The sequence below is a fragment of the Nannospalax galili genome, unplaced genomic scaffold, assembly GCF_000622305.1.
Source record: "Nannospalax galili isolate Female #2095 unplaced genomic scaffold, S.galili_v1.0 scaffold385, whole genome shotgun sequence".
NCBI classification, from domain to species: Eukaryota; Metazoa; Chordata; class Mammalia; order Rodentia; family Spalacidae; genus Nannospalax; species Nannospalax galili.
The window spans coordinates 2,207,050-2,221,503 of NW_008354956.1; the positions used below are offsets into that span (position 1 = coordinate 2,207,050).

General features: G+C 45.8%; 1 pseudogene; it reads left to right on the forward strand.

Annotated features, from left to right (window-relative positions):
• Positions 1-4,055: 4,055 nt before the first annotated feature.
• LOC103749216 lies at positions 4,056-4,902 on the forward strand (annotated as a pseudogene).
• The last annotated feature ends 9,552 nt before the right edge of the window (positions 4,903-14,454 follow it).

Sequence of the window (14,454 nt, forward strand, 5' to 3'; positions counted from 1 at the left end):
CACCTGTCTCTGCCTCCCAAATGCTGGGATTAAAGGTGTGCACCACCATGCCAGCAAATACACATAATTTAAAAAATATAAAGTTGGTCGGGTGTGGTGGCACACGCCTGTAATCTCAGCACTTGGGAGGCAGAGGCAGGTGGATCTCTGTGAGTTCAAGACCACCCAGGCTAGCTGGGGCTACAGGGAGACCCTGTCTCAAAAAGACCAAAAAAAAAAAAAAAAAGGAGGTAAGAGCTACATGACTTGGGGGTGGATTGGGTGCCTGTGGTGTGCCCAGCATCGTCTTGGGTGCTAGATACAGGAGGAGAGGGAACGAGAGTCAGTAAAGAAGGGTGCTAAGATTTATAGCTTTTGAAGCAGGCAGATGGTGTTACCATCGTCTTGAGTAGGGACTCCTGAAAGTCTTGCTGTAAAGGAGAAAATCAGCTGACATTGGACTTGCCCCTGGGACATCCATGTGGGAGTTTAAAGCAGGGAGGAAGCACACAGATCCTGAACTTGGCTCAGAATGCCAGACTAGACAGAGACCTGGGATATCAGTGGTGGTTCAAGCCAGGACTTAGAATAAGAGGGTGTGTATGGTGGTCCAGGAGGGAAGAATGAGTAGGAAGAAAGAAAAGAAAGGAGGGGGCAGAGAGAGAGAGAGAGAGAGAGAGAGAGAGAGAGAGAGAGAGGAAGAGAGAGGAAGAGAGAGGAGGCAAGCCAGAGAAGCAGAAGGAAGCCCAAGACAATGTCCGGTTACAGAAGCTAAAGGAAGTGAACATAGAGAACATTTCAAGAAGGACGTGGTCAGCTATGTCGAAAAATTGTTCAGGTCCCAAGTCACCCCGTTAGTAATTGTCAGGACTGAGAGTTAAATCCAGGTCCAACTTCATAATAAATGATGCTGAGGCAAAGGGCCAGCCATCTGGACACAAAGTTAAACCTCTACCTCCCATCATAGGTAATTTGAGATGCGGTAGCAGTCTGAAAGAAAAACACAAAATAACAAGGCACCACATCCAATTAACGATGGAAAATTTTCATAGTTTTTGTTTTTTGAAGCAGGATCTCCCTGTAGCTCCAGCTGGCCTGGAACTTACTATGTAGACCAGGGCTGACTTCAATCTGCCTGCCTCTGCCTCCTGCGTTTTAGAATTAAAAGTATGCGCCGCCACACCTGGCATTATTTATGTTTTAAAGATTTTATCTTATGTATGAGTGTTTTGCCTGCATCTGTGTGGACCATGTGCATGCAGTGCCTAGGGGGCCAGAAAGAAAGCATTGGATTTCTGGAACAGGAGTCACAGTGATTGTATGCTGCCATGTGGGTGCTGGTCCTCTGCAAGAGCCGTCTCTCCAGCCCTTATTTTTTAATTTAAATTTAAATTTAATTTAATTTAATTTTTTTTTGGTCTTTTTGAGACAGGGTCTCCCTGTAGCCCCAGCTGTCCTGGAACTCACTATGTAAACCAGGCTGGCCTTGAACTCACAGAGATCCACCTGCCTCTGCCTCCTGAGTGCTGGGATTAAAGGCTTGCGCACCATGCCTGGCTTTTTTTATTTTTTAATTATGTGTATGTGTGTGGGTATGTGCACATGAGCGTGGGTTCCCCAGAGGCCAGAAGCATTGGATCCTTTTGCAGCTGGAGTTACTGGTGGTTGTAAGCCACCCAGCATGGTGCTTGGGGTCTCTGTAAGAGCAGCTCTCTTATCCACTGAGTCATCTCTCCAGGCCCCCTTTTTCTTTTGTTTTTCTCTCTCCCCTCTCTTTCTCCTTCCCCTCAATTCTCTCTCCTCTTTATTCCTCTTCCTGCTTCAAGGGGCATTGTTCAGTGGTAGAGCCCCTGCCTAGAATCCCCAGTGAGGGGCTGGGGTGTGGCTCAGTGGTAGAGCACCTGCCTGGAATTCCCCAGTGAGGGGCTGGGGTGTGGCTCAGTGGTAGAGCCCCTGCCTACCATAACCATGTCCTGGATTCCATCCCCAGCATTGTTAGCCTTTTGTAAAGTTATAGGAATATTTATATATCAGATTCTTTATTAACATGGAGGAAGTCTTCCTGTGTTAGAGTTTTTTGTATTTTGTATCTTGCCACTCTAAAATGAAGACATGCTTGTGGGCATTTACTGCAGCTTCAATGGGCAATTGTTAGATTGCTTTTCATCCTGAGACTGTGTTTCTTTGTACATTTCTTTATTTATTTATTTTGTCAAGGTCTCCCTGTAGCACCAAGTGGCCTGGAACTTGCTATGTAGACCAGGCAGGACTTGGTCTCACAGAGATCCACCTGCCTCTGCCTCTGCAGTTAAAAGCATGTACCACTACACTCAGGTTTCTTGAACCCTTTTTTTGTTGGGAGGAAGTTAGATGTGATCCCTATGTATTTTAGAAAACTGATTTTAAACCAAGCCCTGAGGCTCAGGCTTATGATCCCACCTACTTTGGGAGTTGAAGAGGTAGGATCCAAAGTTCAAAGTTTTGTATGAGCAACTTAGTGAAACTCTGTCTCAAAATAATAAAAAGAGGATTGAGGCTTGAAGAGGTAGTTCAGTGGTAGAGTGCTTGTCTAGCATGCATGAGGCCTCATGCTTACTGTGGCTTCTGCCTGTATCCAACGTGTTATAATTAAATAAGCCACTGGAAAACTCAGATTATTTTTTTTAATCTTTAAAAAATTTATTTATTATTATTTTTATTTTATGTGTATTCGTGTATTGCCTGCATGTAGGTAAGTGCACCCGTGCCATGCAATGTCTGCGGAGGCTGTCAGATCCCCTGGAACTGGAGTTACGGACAGTTGTTAGCTGCCATGTGGGTGCTGGAATTTGAACCCGGGTCTTCTGCAAGAACAACTAGTGTTCTTAACCCACTGAACCATCTCTCCAGCCCCAGATTATTATTTTTTTTCATTTTAGTTTTTAGCTTTGTTTGTTTGTCAAGGTCTCCCTAGTTCCAGCCCACTTGGAAGTCACTATGTGATTCAGGCTGGTCTCAATCTCACAGAGATCTGCCTGCCCCTGGGCGGTGAGTAAAGGCTCACACCACATCCAGATGTAAAACTCAGATTCTTTTGCAATTAGTGAAACCTTTGGTTTTCTTTGTTGTATCAAAAAGGATGGAAATGAAATGAAAAGGTATAGAGAGTAGAAAGCAGGGCACTTCCAAAGGCAGGGTGCCATCTTGAGCCTTCGTGTTCTTTAAAAAAATTTATTTTTATGTGAATGAGTGTATTGCCTGCATGTATGTAAGTGCACCAATGTTGTACAGTGCCTGCAGAGGTCAGTAGAGTGTGTTGGATCCCCTGGAATCGGAGTTATGGACGTTGTTAGCAGCCATGTGGGTATTGGGATCTGAACCTGGGTCCTCTGCAAAAGCAGCTGGTGCTCTTAACCACGAGCCAGCTCTCCAGCCCCTTGAGCCTTTTCTTTGGCAGTTCTAGGATGACATTACCTTTTAGATATCTCAGACTTTTAAGAAAAGAAGAAAGAGAGAGAGAGAGAGAGAGAGAGAGAGAGAGAGAGAGAATTAGGTTACTGTGGATGTTGTTTAGCTGCTCAGTGCTTGCCTGCTTGCCTAGCATGCACAAAGCCCTGGTATTGGGTGTGGTGGTGCAGGCCTGTTATCCTTGGTACTTGGAAGATTAAAGCAAAAGGATCAGGAAGGCCAGCCTAGGCTACGTAGTGAATATGAGGTCAGCCTGAGCTACAGCTACATGATGTCTCAAAAAAAAAATTATAAAATGAGGGACTGGAGAGATGACTAGCAGTTAAGAGCACTTGCTCCTCTTGAGGAGGACCTGGGGTTGTTCCCAGCACCCACATGGTGGCTAACAACTGTAACTCCAGTTCCGGAGGATCTGATACCCTCTTCTGGCTGCTCTGGGCATTGCATGACACAGGTGCACTTAACATAGTTTCAGGCAAAGCACTCATACAGATAAAATATGAATAAATAGGCTCGCCTCCGTTCGCTGCGCGCGAGCCCCGAGTCCTCGTGGCGGGCGGCGGCAGCTGCGGCGTGGGCGGAACTCGGAGGGGGCGGAGAGAACCCGAGGCGGCGGTGGCTACGGCGTAATGGCGGAGACCGAAGCGGACACCCGAGGGCTTGATCACCAAGCCTACGGGGCCGCCCAGCAACTTCCTCGAGACCGACTTGAGCAACCCGCAGACCGTGGGGGTCGGCGGGGCTGCTTCACCACCTACAAGATCAGAGTCAAGACAGATCTTCCCATCTTCAAGCTGAAAGAAGCTACTGTTAGAAGAAGATACCGTGACTTTGAATTGGAAAGAGAAAGCAAGGTTGTAGTTCCCCCACTCCCTGGGAAAGCATGGAATATTTGATGACAATTTTATTGAGGAAAGAAAGCAAGGACTGGAACAGTTTATACACGAGGTCGCTGGTCATCCTCTGGCACAGAATGAACGTTGTCTTCATATGTTTTTGCAGGATGAAATAATAGATAAAAGCTATACTCCATCTAAAATAAGACATGCCTGAATTTGGCGAGAAGAGGCAGAAATGTGACCACTAATGATTCATACGCACCAGTGAAGAAGTTGTAACTAACTTAGCACGCTGCCAAGAAACTGGTATATGCTCCCAGTATACTAACACTCATTTTCCTTCTGTTTTGTGTTGGCAGTTGACAAGTTAATTAGCTTTACTGAGAAGTCCCTTACTATGTCCCTCATTGCAGCCTTTCTCTATGAATAGCTCTTCCCGTTGTCCCGTGTGGACACTACAGTCTCACAAGCCATCCCATAGAACCTGCAGTACCCTAACTAAAGTTGTTGACTTGATCTTTTTTTTTTTTGCAGTTTTTGTGTCATATTTGCTTCTTGAATCTGATGAACTAGAATATTTCTCTTCCTCCCGTAATGTGTAATGTCACCACTAGATCCTAAGTTATGTGCAGGACCACTTCACCCTTCTTTCCCAGTTCCACACATGCAAGGTATACTTTTATGTGCAGAATGTGTCTTCCTTCTGGCCTGTAATCCCCTTCACATGAGAGATTAATGAGGGAAATCTTTATATTCTATATAAAAGCAAAATCAAATTTATATACTAAAATCATTTGTCTAAAATTTGTTTTCAAATAAAAATTAAAATGCATTCCTGATTAAAAAAATAAAAAATAAAAAAATTTTAAATCCAAAAATGAAGAAAAGAATAAAGTGGGTAAGAGCTGTGCTAGGCTAATAGGCACACACTAGACTGTCCCAAATAGCCCTTGATATGTAATTGTTCTGTTTTAAAACAATGAGGGACAGCCGGGCATGGTGATGCCATTAATCCCAGCACTTGAGAGACAGAGGCAGGCAGATTTCTGGGAGGTCAAGGCCAACCTAATCTACATAGTGAGTTCCAGCTGGGGCTACAGGGAGACCCTGTGTCAATAAACCAAAGCACCCCCCCAAAACAAACAAACCAAACCAAACCAAAACAAAAAACAAAACCAGGGAGGGGCATGATGGCACACACCTCTAATCCCAGCCCTTGGGAGGCTGGGGTAGGAGAATCATGAATTCCAGGCCAGCTTGGGTACATAATGAGGTCTTGTCTAAAAGAAGTAAAGACAAAGACACGTTCAAGAATACAAAGAGAAAGATATACAAGGCAGCAGTTGACACCAAGTTAACTGTGGGCAGCACTGTGCCCAGGATGAGTTTCCTGGGTTGGGGATGAATGAAGCCCTGGTTTCCACCCTCAGCACTTGGTAAACAGGTGCACATCTGTAATTATTACCCTAAGGGGAATTACAGGTTCAAGGTCATTTTTGGCTACATAGGGATTTTGAGGCCAGCCTGGGCTATGGAGACCCTGCCCCTAACACAAACAGAATAGATTTCCTTTGTGTTATAGACTATGGCTCATTCTAGGGAGTTGGAGCAAGAGTAAGGGAGGGGGCAGCTTATGTTGGCAAGGGGCACATCCTGCAGCCTCTTTCCCAAGTATTTGGGAGATCCCACATTGACAAACAGCCATATTTCCTTCTGCTTTATAGGGGGAGGGAGCAACCTGCCTGCTCCGCACCCCCACCCCATGAAGGCATCTCACAGGGGTGTTTCTTCTTTCATCAGCACCAACTCTGTTCAAAAGGTGCCTCCAGCCCCTGACCCTCTTGCTCACTGAGGCAGGAAAAAGCCCTATGCAAGTTTTGGCATGAGGCTGGTGGCTGCGGGAACAGGGAACTTGGAGACCCCCAAGTTGGGTCTCAGAGTCTCAAACCTGATCCCAAAGGTGGGGCAAGCATATGTCTTAGCTTGCATTGTGGGGAGACTCAGGTTTGTGCCTGAGGGTGGTATTGATGTGAATCATATTCCAGATTATTTGTTGAGCTCCTACTGTGTGCACCACCTGCCTGTTAGATCCCAAGGACTGTTTACAAGAGAGGTCTCTGCCTCTGCAGATCCTAGTGGGTAGGACATGAAGTAAATAAAAAGCATAGTTCATTTGTTTTGAAAAAAAAAGCAAACATGGGGGCTGGAGAGATGGCTCAGCAGTTAAGAGCATTAGCTGCTCTTGCAGAGGACCCAGGTTCGAGTCCCAGCACCCACATAGTGGATAACAACCATCTGTAACTCCAATTTCAGGGAATCCAACGGTCTCTTCTGACTCCCTGGGCATTGCAAGAGAGGGGTGCACTTACACATATGCAGGCAATATATTCATACACATAAAATATTTAAAAACCTGCCGGGCGTAGTGGTGCACGCCTTTAATCCCAGCACTCGGGAGGCAGAGGCAGGCGGATCTCTGTGAGTTCAAGGCCAGCCTGGTCTACATAGCGAGTTCCAGGACAGCTGGAGCTACAGGGAGACCCTGTCTCAAAAAGACCAGAAAAAAATGAAAAAAAAAGCCAAATATGTTATATTTCACACAATTACTATGGTGTCCTGGAGCCATCAAGGTCTTGGGTAGCCTCATCGGCTTTGAGCTCTTTTTAATCTGTTCTGGGGAAACTCGAGGTGGGTTCTGGCAGATACCTCATCTTGCCACCAGAGGGCGCCATCATCTCCAGGCTTTCCAATGTCTATTGAAGGACAGCTGCTATCCTGCGGGGGTGTTCCTGCTCTGTGATTATCCTGGCTCCGCCTCTCGCAGGAAGCACTTTCCTTCTGTTACCAGCAACAGCAATCATAAAAGGAAACACTAAGAGCAAAGAGTTCCTGAGTTTTACGTGGTGAGGGCACTAGGGAGTGCAGAGGAGCATTTCAGGATGGGAGCGATGGGAGCCGTTTTGCATTATTTCGTATTTTTTGAGACAGTGTCTCTTGTAGCTGGTTCTGTGGCCAGAGGTGACTTTGAACTTTCCGATCCTCCTACCTGTATCTCCCAAGTGCTGGGATTACTGGCATGTGCCACCATGTGAAGTTTATGCAGTGCTGGGGGATTGAACCCAGGGCTTCGTGCATACCAGGCAAGCACTCTACCAACTGAGCTACATCCCAGCCTTCCTCTTCCCAGTGTACATTAAAAATATTTTGTTTATTATTATCATTTATTTATCTGTGTGAGTGTATTCCCTGCATGTAAGTACACCTGTGTCATGCAATGCCCATGGAGGTCAGAAGACGGCGTCGGATTCCCTGGAGTTGGAGTTACGAATGGTTGTTAGCAGCCATATGGGTGCTGGGAATCAAACCTGGGTCCTCTGCAAGAGCAGCCAGTGGTCTTAACTGCTGAGCCATCTCTCCAGCCTGAGTGTACATTTTTAAAAGTTATTTTTATTATTTATTTATTTAAAAATATTTTATTATTTTCATTTTATGTGTATGTGTGTATTGCCTGCATGTTGGTAAGTGCGCCCGTGTCGTGCAATGCCGGTGGAGGACAGAAGAGGCTGTCGGATCCCCTGGAACTGGAGTTACAGACAGTTGTTAGCTGCCATGTGAGTGCTGGGATTCAAACCCGGGTCTTCTGCAAGAACAGCCAGTATTCTTAACCGCTGAGCCATGTCTCCAGCCCCTATTTATTTATTTTTATTTTATGTGTATGAATGTATTGCTTGACTGTCTGTAAGTGCACCCGTGTTGTGCAGTGCCTGTAGAGGACAGAAGAGAGTGTTAGATCCCCTGGAACTGGAGTTATGGGCAGTTGTTAGCCACAATATGGGTTCTGGGATTCAAACCTGGGTCTTCTGCAAGAACAACCAATGCTCTTAACCACTGAGCCACCCCTCCAGTCCCAAGTTATTTTTATTTTATGTATGTGAAGGTTTTGCCTGCATGTATGTACATACACTATGTGCATGCAATGCCTACAAAGGCCAGAAGAGGGCATTGGATCTCCTGGAACTGGAGCTACAGTGAGCTGCCATGTGAGTGCTGGGAACCAAACCTGGGTTCTCTGCAAGAGCTGCCAGTGCTACTGAGTCATCTCTCCAACCCTCTGTTATACATTTTGAGAGGCCAGTCTAGCTGCCTTGTGGAGCTAGAGAGGAAAGTGGGCCAGGAAGCAGGTACTTTTGAAGGAAGCCTATAAGGATGGAAGGTTCTAGAAGCTAGGTTTCACTCATAAGGGAAGCCAAAATTAATGTGATCCATATTCCAGAAGGCAGAGAAGATGCAAAAAGAGAGTGGGTGATGATCCTGCTGCAACTAGCCCCACCTAAGATCCACCCTCTTACCAAATTCTTCAGCTCTTTAGTGCTCCGGAAGTCTGAGTGAGGGCTGCCTGTGGGGAGAGTTTGTGAGTGTCGACTGCTCCTGTGTGGCAGCAGTTGAAACATATAATCAGAAGCAGGGATGCAACACACAAAACTGTAGCTGGGCATGGTGGCACACGCCTTTAGTCCCAGCACTTGGGAGGCAGAGGCAGGCCGATCTCTGTGAGTTCAAGGCCAGCCTGGTCTACAAAGTGAGTTCCAGGCTAGCTGGGGCTACAGGGAGACCCTGTCTCAAAAAGACCAAAAATAACAACAACAAAAAACCAAAAAACAACAAAAAAACTTAACTGTGATGCAAAAAACCAGAGAAAGATCATTGCCAAATACTCCAGGACAAGTATCCCCAATATTATCATCAGATCTCAAAGGGCATGTGCTACCTCCTGCTTGACTGGGTGGTGGTGGATATGGAAGAGGGATGGTGGCAGGGTAAAATATTACAGGAGATACTAGGACCAGGAGGCTCCCTGTTCTGCAGAACAGAGGTGGCTCCTGAGTGAGTCTGTAACTCCCAAAGTTTATTATTAGCACAGATGGGGTGCTCTAAGCAGGTATTCAGGAACAAAAGGGCAGATCAAAGGACATTTCTCTGTAGGGGCTCTGGAAACGACAACATATGACTTATTTACAGGGTATAGAGCAGGTGGTCATAGAGCAGTGTAAATAGGCATAACCTCCCGATCTAATCCAAACACAAGGGGCCCTGCACATGTGCCAAGTATGCTTTCGGTGGAGTTTAAACAGGGCAGTGGGTCTCCAAAGGTCATGGATGATATAACTAAAGGATGTAGGTTTGCACTCAGTAAAACTCATTGTTCTAACCGGACAACTTGGCCTGATGGGAACTGGATGCTTTGCCTGCACTAGTAGGCATTGAGCATTTTCTACCCACAGTCCGTCTGATTCTTCACGTCTTTGGGTCGCCCAGCCATCTTCACAGAAGCACCCAGAAGAACCCCAAGGAAGGGACCTGTCCTTCAACATTGTGGAAATGAAGATGAACTGCCCAGGAAAAGCAAAGGCTGTTTATTCTGAACGTGCTGTAGCGAGGGATTCAGACATCATCCCCCAGTCTGGAGAGATAGTCACAGCAGGCTGTCCAGGTACTGACCAGGGTGCTGATCTCATCCAAAGGTTCAAGTGGGGTGTGGAGAGGAGCCTAGGGCTATTGAAAAGATTCTATCCTTGAAGGGTTGTGGTTCTGGGTCTGTTTCTCCATTGACTGTGGTGAGGGTAAGTCTCAGCTCCTCAGCAGAGACCCTGTTATGTGAGCAGGTGCAAGAAGAGCCAGAGAGCCGTGGCATCAAGATGAAAGCCAATAGTGCCTTATAACCTGGTCTCAGAGGTGACGTCCCATCACCTGTGTCATATTCCACCACTTAGGCAGGGTAAATTTACCATGTGCACTCAATGCCTGCAGAGGCCAGAAGAGAGCATGGGATTCCCTGGAATAATTAGAATTAATGAACAGTTGTTAGCCTCCATGTGGGTGCTGGGAACCAAACCTGGGTCCTCTGCAAGAGCAGCCAGTGCTCTTAACTGCAGAGCCATCTCTCCAGTCTGGTCTTTGTATATCTCAATCAAGATCCAAATGAGGTCCAGACCTGGCTCTCAGATGTTCTTTGGGCTATGGATCCCACTCTGCATTGTTTGTTTATTAATTTGTTTTCCCTCTGTGTATTGGTGAAGGGACATGGCCATTTGCAACACAGTTTCCCCAATTTAAACTTTTCAGAATACTTGCCTTAGGTCTTGAACCTAGTTCTCATCTTGTTTCCAGAAAACCTTACCCAGGAGGGCATCAGAAGCAGCATTCCTATGTCCACCAGGGGGCACCTACTATCCAGCTGCCTCCTCACTGCAGTGTGGGAAGCTGTGGATGGTGTTTACAGGAATCCATGTGTTTACTGGGGTCCCTAAGTCTGGTGGGCAGTGAATGAATTCTCCCTGTAGCTCAGAGTAGAAAGAAACATGCCTATTGAGTATGCTGCAGGCTCAGCGGTCAGAAGAAAACAGCCTATAATGAAAGGTGAATGTGGTAGAATGGGGGTGTGTCTCTATTGTGACGTATTCTCTTGGTTAGGATGAGTTATTATTATTATTATTATTATTATTATTATTATTATTTTATTTTGGCCTTTTTGAGTCAGGGTCTCCCTGTAGCCCCAGCTGGTCCTGGAACTCACTATGCAGACCAGGCTGGCCTTAAACTCAGAGATCCACCTGCCTCTGCCTTCCAAGTGCTGACATTAAAGGTGTATGACACCATGCCCGGCCTAGGATAAGGTATTTTTTGTGCAGTTTCCCACCATGTAATTTCCCCTGATGTGAATGAGGCCAGTCCAGACTGGCAAATCATGAGAGCTGCATAAAATGCCCAGTTTTGCAATGTCCACCAGGCAAATCAGTCAGTAGTGATTGGTCAGTGTTGACTCTTGCTCTCTGCCTCTCTAGGGTGTCAGGTTATAGCACTTTCCAGCTAGCTGGAGTCCTGGGTAGCTGGGGTGATGATTTTTCTGATTGGGGATTTCTGGACTATGATTATGACATTCCCCTTCCATTTTTTTTTCTGGAGTTAAAAATGAAATTTCTCCCTTTCTATAACCCTCTGGCAGGAATAAGGCTTCTCTAAAGAAATATTTGTGCCCTTCTTTTTAGCTATCAGAATATTGAAACAATGGACCCCCCAAAATTGGAATTTCTCCAGGAAATGGAAAAGACCGGGAGTCTGGTGCCAACCAGAAGGGGAGCTTGGCTATTGGAAAGAAGTTTCACAGTGTTGGCAGCTTGTCGGACCACCTTGCAGGAGAGAGAGGATCCAGGACAGTGACAACTGGTGCTTAACTATGCAAACCACTTGCCCTGTATTTAAAAAAATATTTTATGTATTATTTTTATTTTGTGTGTATGAATGTATTGCCTGCATGTGTGTAAGTGCACCCGTGTTGTGCCATACCCGCAAAGGCCAGTAGAGGATGTTGAATCCCCTGGGACTGGAGTTATGGATGGTTGTTAGCCACCATGTGGGTGCTGGGAATTGAACCTGGGTCCTTCTGCAAGGGCAGTCAGTACTCTTAACCGGTGAGCCATCTCTCCAGTCTCCTCTTGCCCTGTATTTAAACCTAAACACAATCAGGTAGATAGGGTGGACATCACTCAGCCTCTTTGTTTCTCTTCCCAATGCGGCAATATTGAACAAATTTCCTTTTTCTGCTTTTCACTATTTCCTGTTTTTTTAAATATATTTTTTATTGAGCTTTCGCAATGTCATACAACAGTTCTTAATCAAATTTGGACCCCCTCCCCCCATCCATGCCTCCCCCATCTCCCCACCAGACCTCATGTATTCCACCAGACATGTTAAGTCCTATCCAGTCAAGTATTTGTACCCAAATGACCTTCAGTGTAAATTCATCCACTGGAGTCTAGTCAGCCCCACTATTGATCATATGTAAGGCATACTCTCCCTCACCCAGCAGCAATCAGTCTCCAATAGTGCTCAGTCTAGGGCCAGCCCTCCACCCATTTCTCTCCTCCCCTTTGGGCCCTTGTTTAATTGAGTTGGCATGGGTCCTGTGCTCATGCCGTTGCCACAAGCTCACATGGGCAAACTTCCAGTGGCCTGAAAGTCTCTGCTTCCCGGTGTTCAAGAACCAGCCCTGGCTTTTTTTGTTTTTAGGTTTGGTTGGTTTTCTTTGTTTGTTTTGGTTTTTGAGACAGGGTCTCCCTGCAGCCCCAGATGGCCTGGAACTCACTATATAGAACAGGCTGGGCTTGATATCACAGAGATCTGTCTGCCTCTGCTGGGATTAAAGGCATGTGCCACCAAACCTGACTTTACCTGCTTGTTTAATTGGCTTACTGAGTCTGGGTGGCTGAATTTGGTTTATCAGAGGCTGTTAGGGCCCAGGCTCTGACTCTTAACTCTGGTAATATTTCTACCTGTACATTTTGTAATATTTCTATAAATAAACACCTCTCTTGTCCTCAACTAACTTCACCCCAAGGTATTTAGTGTTCCTCTCTCCTTTTCCCTAGCCTTCTTATTTCTTACCTGGTTTCCCAGCAGCCTCCAGGATGTGGTTCAGGTACCAAGCACGAAAAGTTTCATCTGCTCTCCTCCTGCTCTTGAGGAAAGAAGAAGAGAGAGAACCATCTTCAAGTGACAGGGGACAGGAGGGACAGGCAGGGCATCTATAGTCCATATCATAAGAACACGCTGACCCTTCATATTGTAGAATGGACTCTGTAGCTACACACTGTGAGTAGTTTAGCAGGTACACACTGCTGACCATTTGTGACTAGAGTTTGAGCCTCAGAGCCCCTGGTGTGTCAAACCTCTGCTACAAAGAAAGAGGCAGGCAATAGTGATGGAAACATACAGGAGACATCAGAGGAGAGATAGCAACACTGTGAATGAATCTCAGAGACAAGGCTGACCTTGTTTTATTCTGTTGGTTCAACAAACACTATGACCAAAGCAACTTCAGGGGAAAGTTTATTTCAGCTTATGGGTCACAGTCCATCGTCAAGGGAAGTCAGGGAAGGAACTCAAACAGGAATCTGAAGACAAGACTGCTTGCTATTCCAACACGGCATCTCCTCTAATCAAGGAACTCATTCTGCAGCCAAATAAGTGTGAGAGAAACCATGGAGGGTACTGCTGGCTGGCTCACAGACATAGACTCAGTTAGCTTTCCTATACAATTCAGAACCCCCTGCCTAGGGATGGAACCACTCACAGTGGGCTGGACCCTCCTACAGCAATTAACAATCAAGACAATCCCTCACAGACATGTCCACAGGCCAATGGGATTTGGGAAATCCCTCAGTTGAGACTCCCCTTTCAGCTGACTCTAAGTTGTGCCTATGTAACAGTTAAAGCCAATCAGGTCGCCATCTGACTAGAGGGACAAGACTAAACTTGGGGATGACTTATGCCCTTGTTCTGGTTCCCTGTAAACTTAGAAAGAGATGGTGGAAAGATGGAAGATTTTTCTTCTGGCTTTTCAGATTGCTGGTTCTCTGAATAAAGCCCAATCTATTACATTTATTTATCCCAGCCCATCCAGTTTTTTTTTTTTTTTAAAACCTTTTATGTGTATGAGTGTTTTGCCTGCTTGTATGTAAGTGCATCCATGCATCCATGCAATGCTTACAGGGGATAGAAGAAGGCATTGAATTCCCTTGAACTCGAGTTACAGATGGTTGTTAGCTGCTACATGGATGTTGGGAACAGAACCCAGGTCCTCTGCAAGAGCAGCCAGTGCTCTTGACCACAGGATCATTTTTCCAACCCGTATTTATTTATTTATTTATTTGTTTTTTTATTTATTTACTTATTATCTAGTTTTGTGTGTCTGTGTGTGAGTGTGCATGGAGGTCAGAGGATGACTTGCAGAAGTTGGTTCCATCCTTCCACCATGTGAGCTTTTGGGTGTGCAACTCAGGTCATCAGCCTTGGTGACAAGCACCTTTTCCTCCTGAGGGCCAGTCTCAAGCAGGAAGCGTGTTTACAGAAGCAGAAGCAAAGGTTAAGAGGCTGTGTCTCTAGATAAGGCTTTTATGGTTTCATTTTCCCACACAATTTTAGTTTTCTGTTGCATCCTTACTTTGGTATCCACGTCAGCTCTGCCTAATTGAAATGAGACTGTTCTGCCTGCCTTGTCTCAGGTATGAGTGTGAGTGTGTGGAGTGTGGTGATAGCAGGGAGGGAGGGAGAGAGCACTACACAAGGAGGTTGAGATTGAAGAAGAGCAGGCACATTTTTGACAGACAGATCTTCACCTCCACAAACTGAA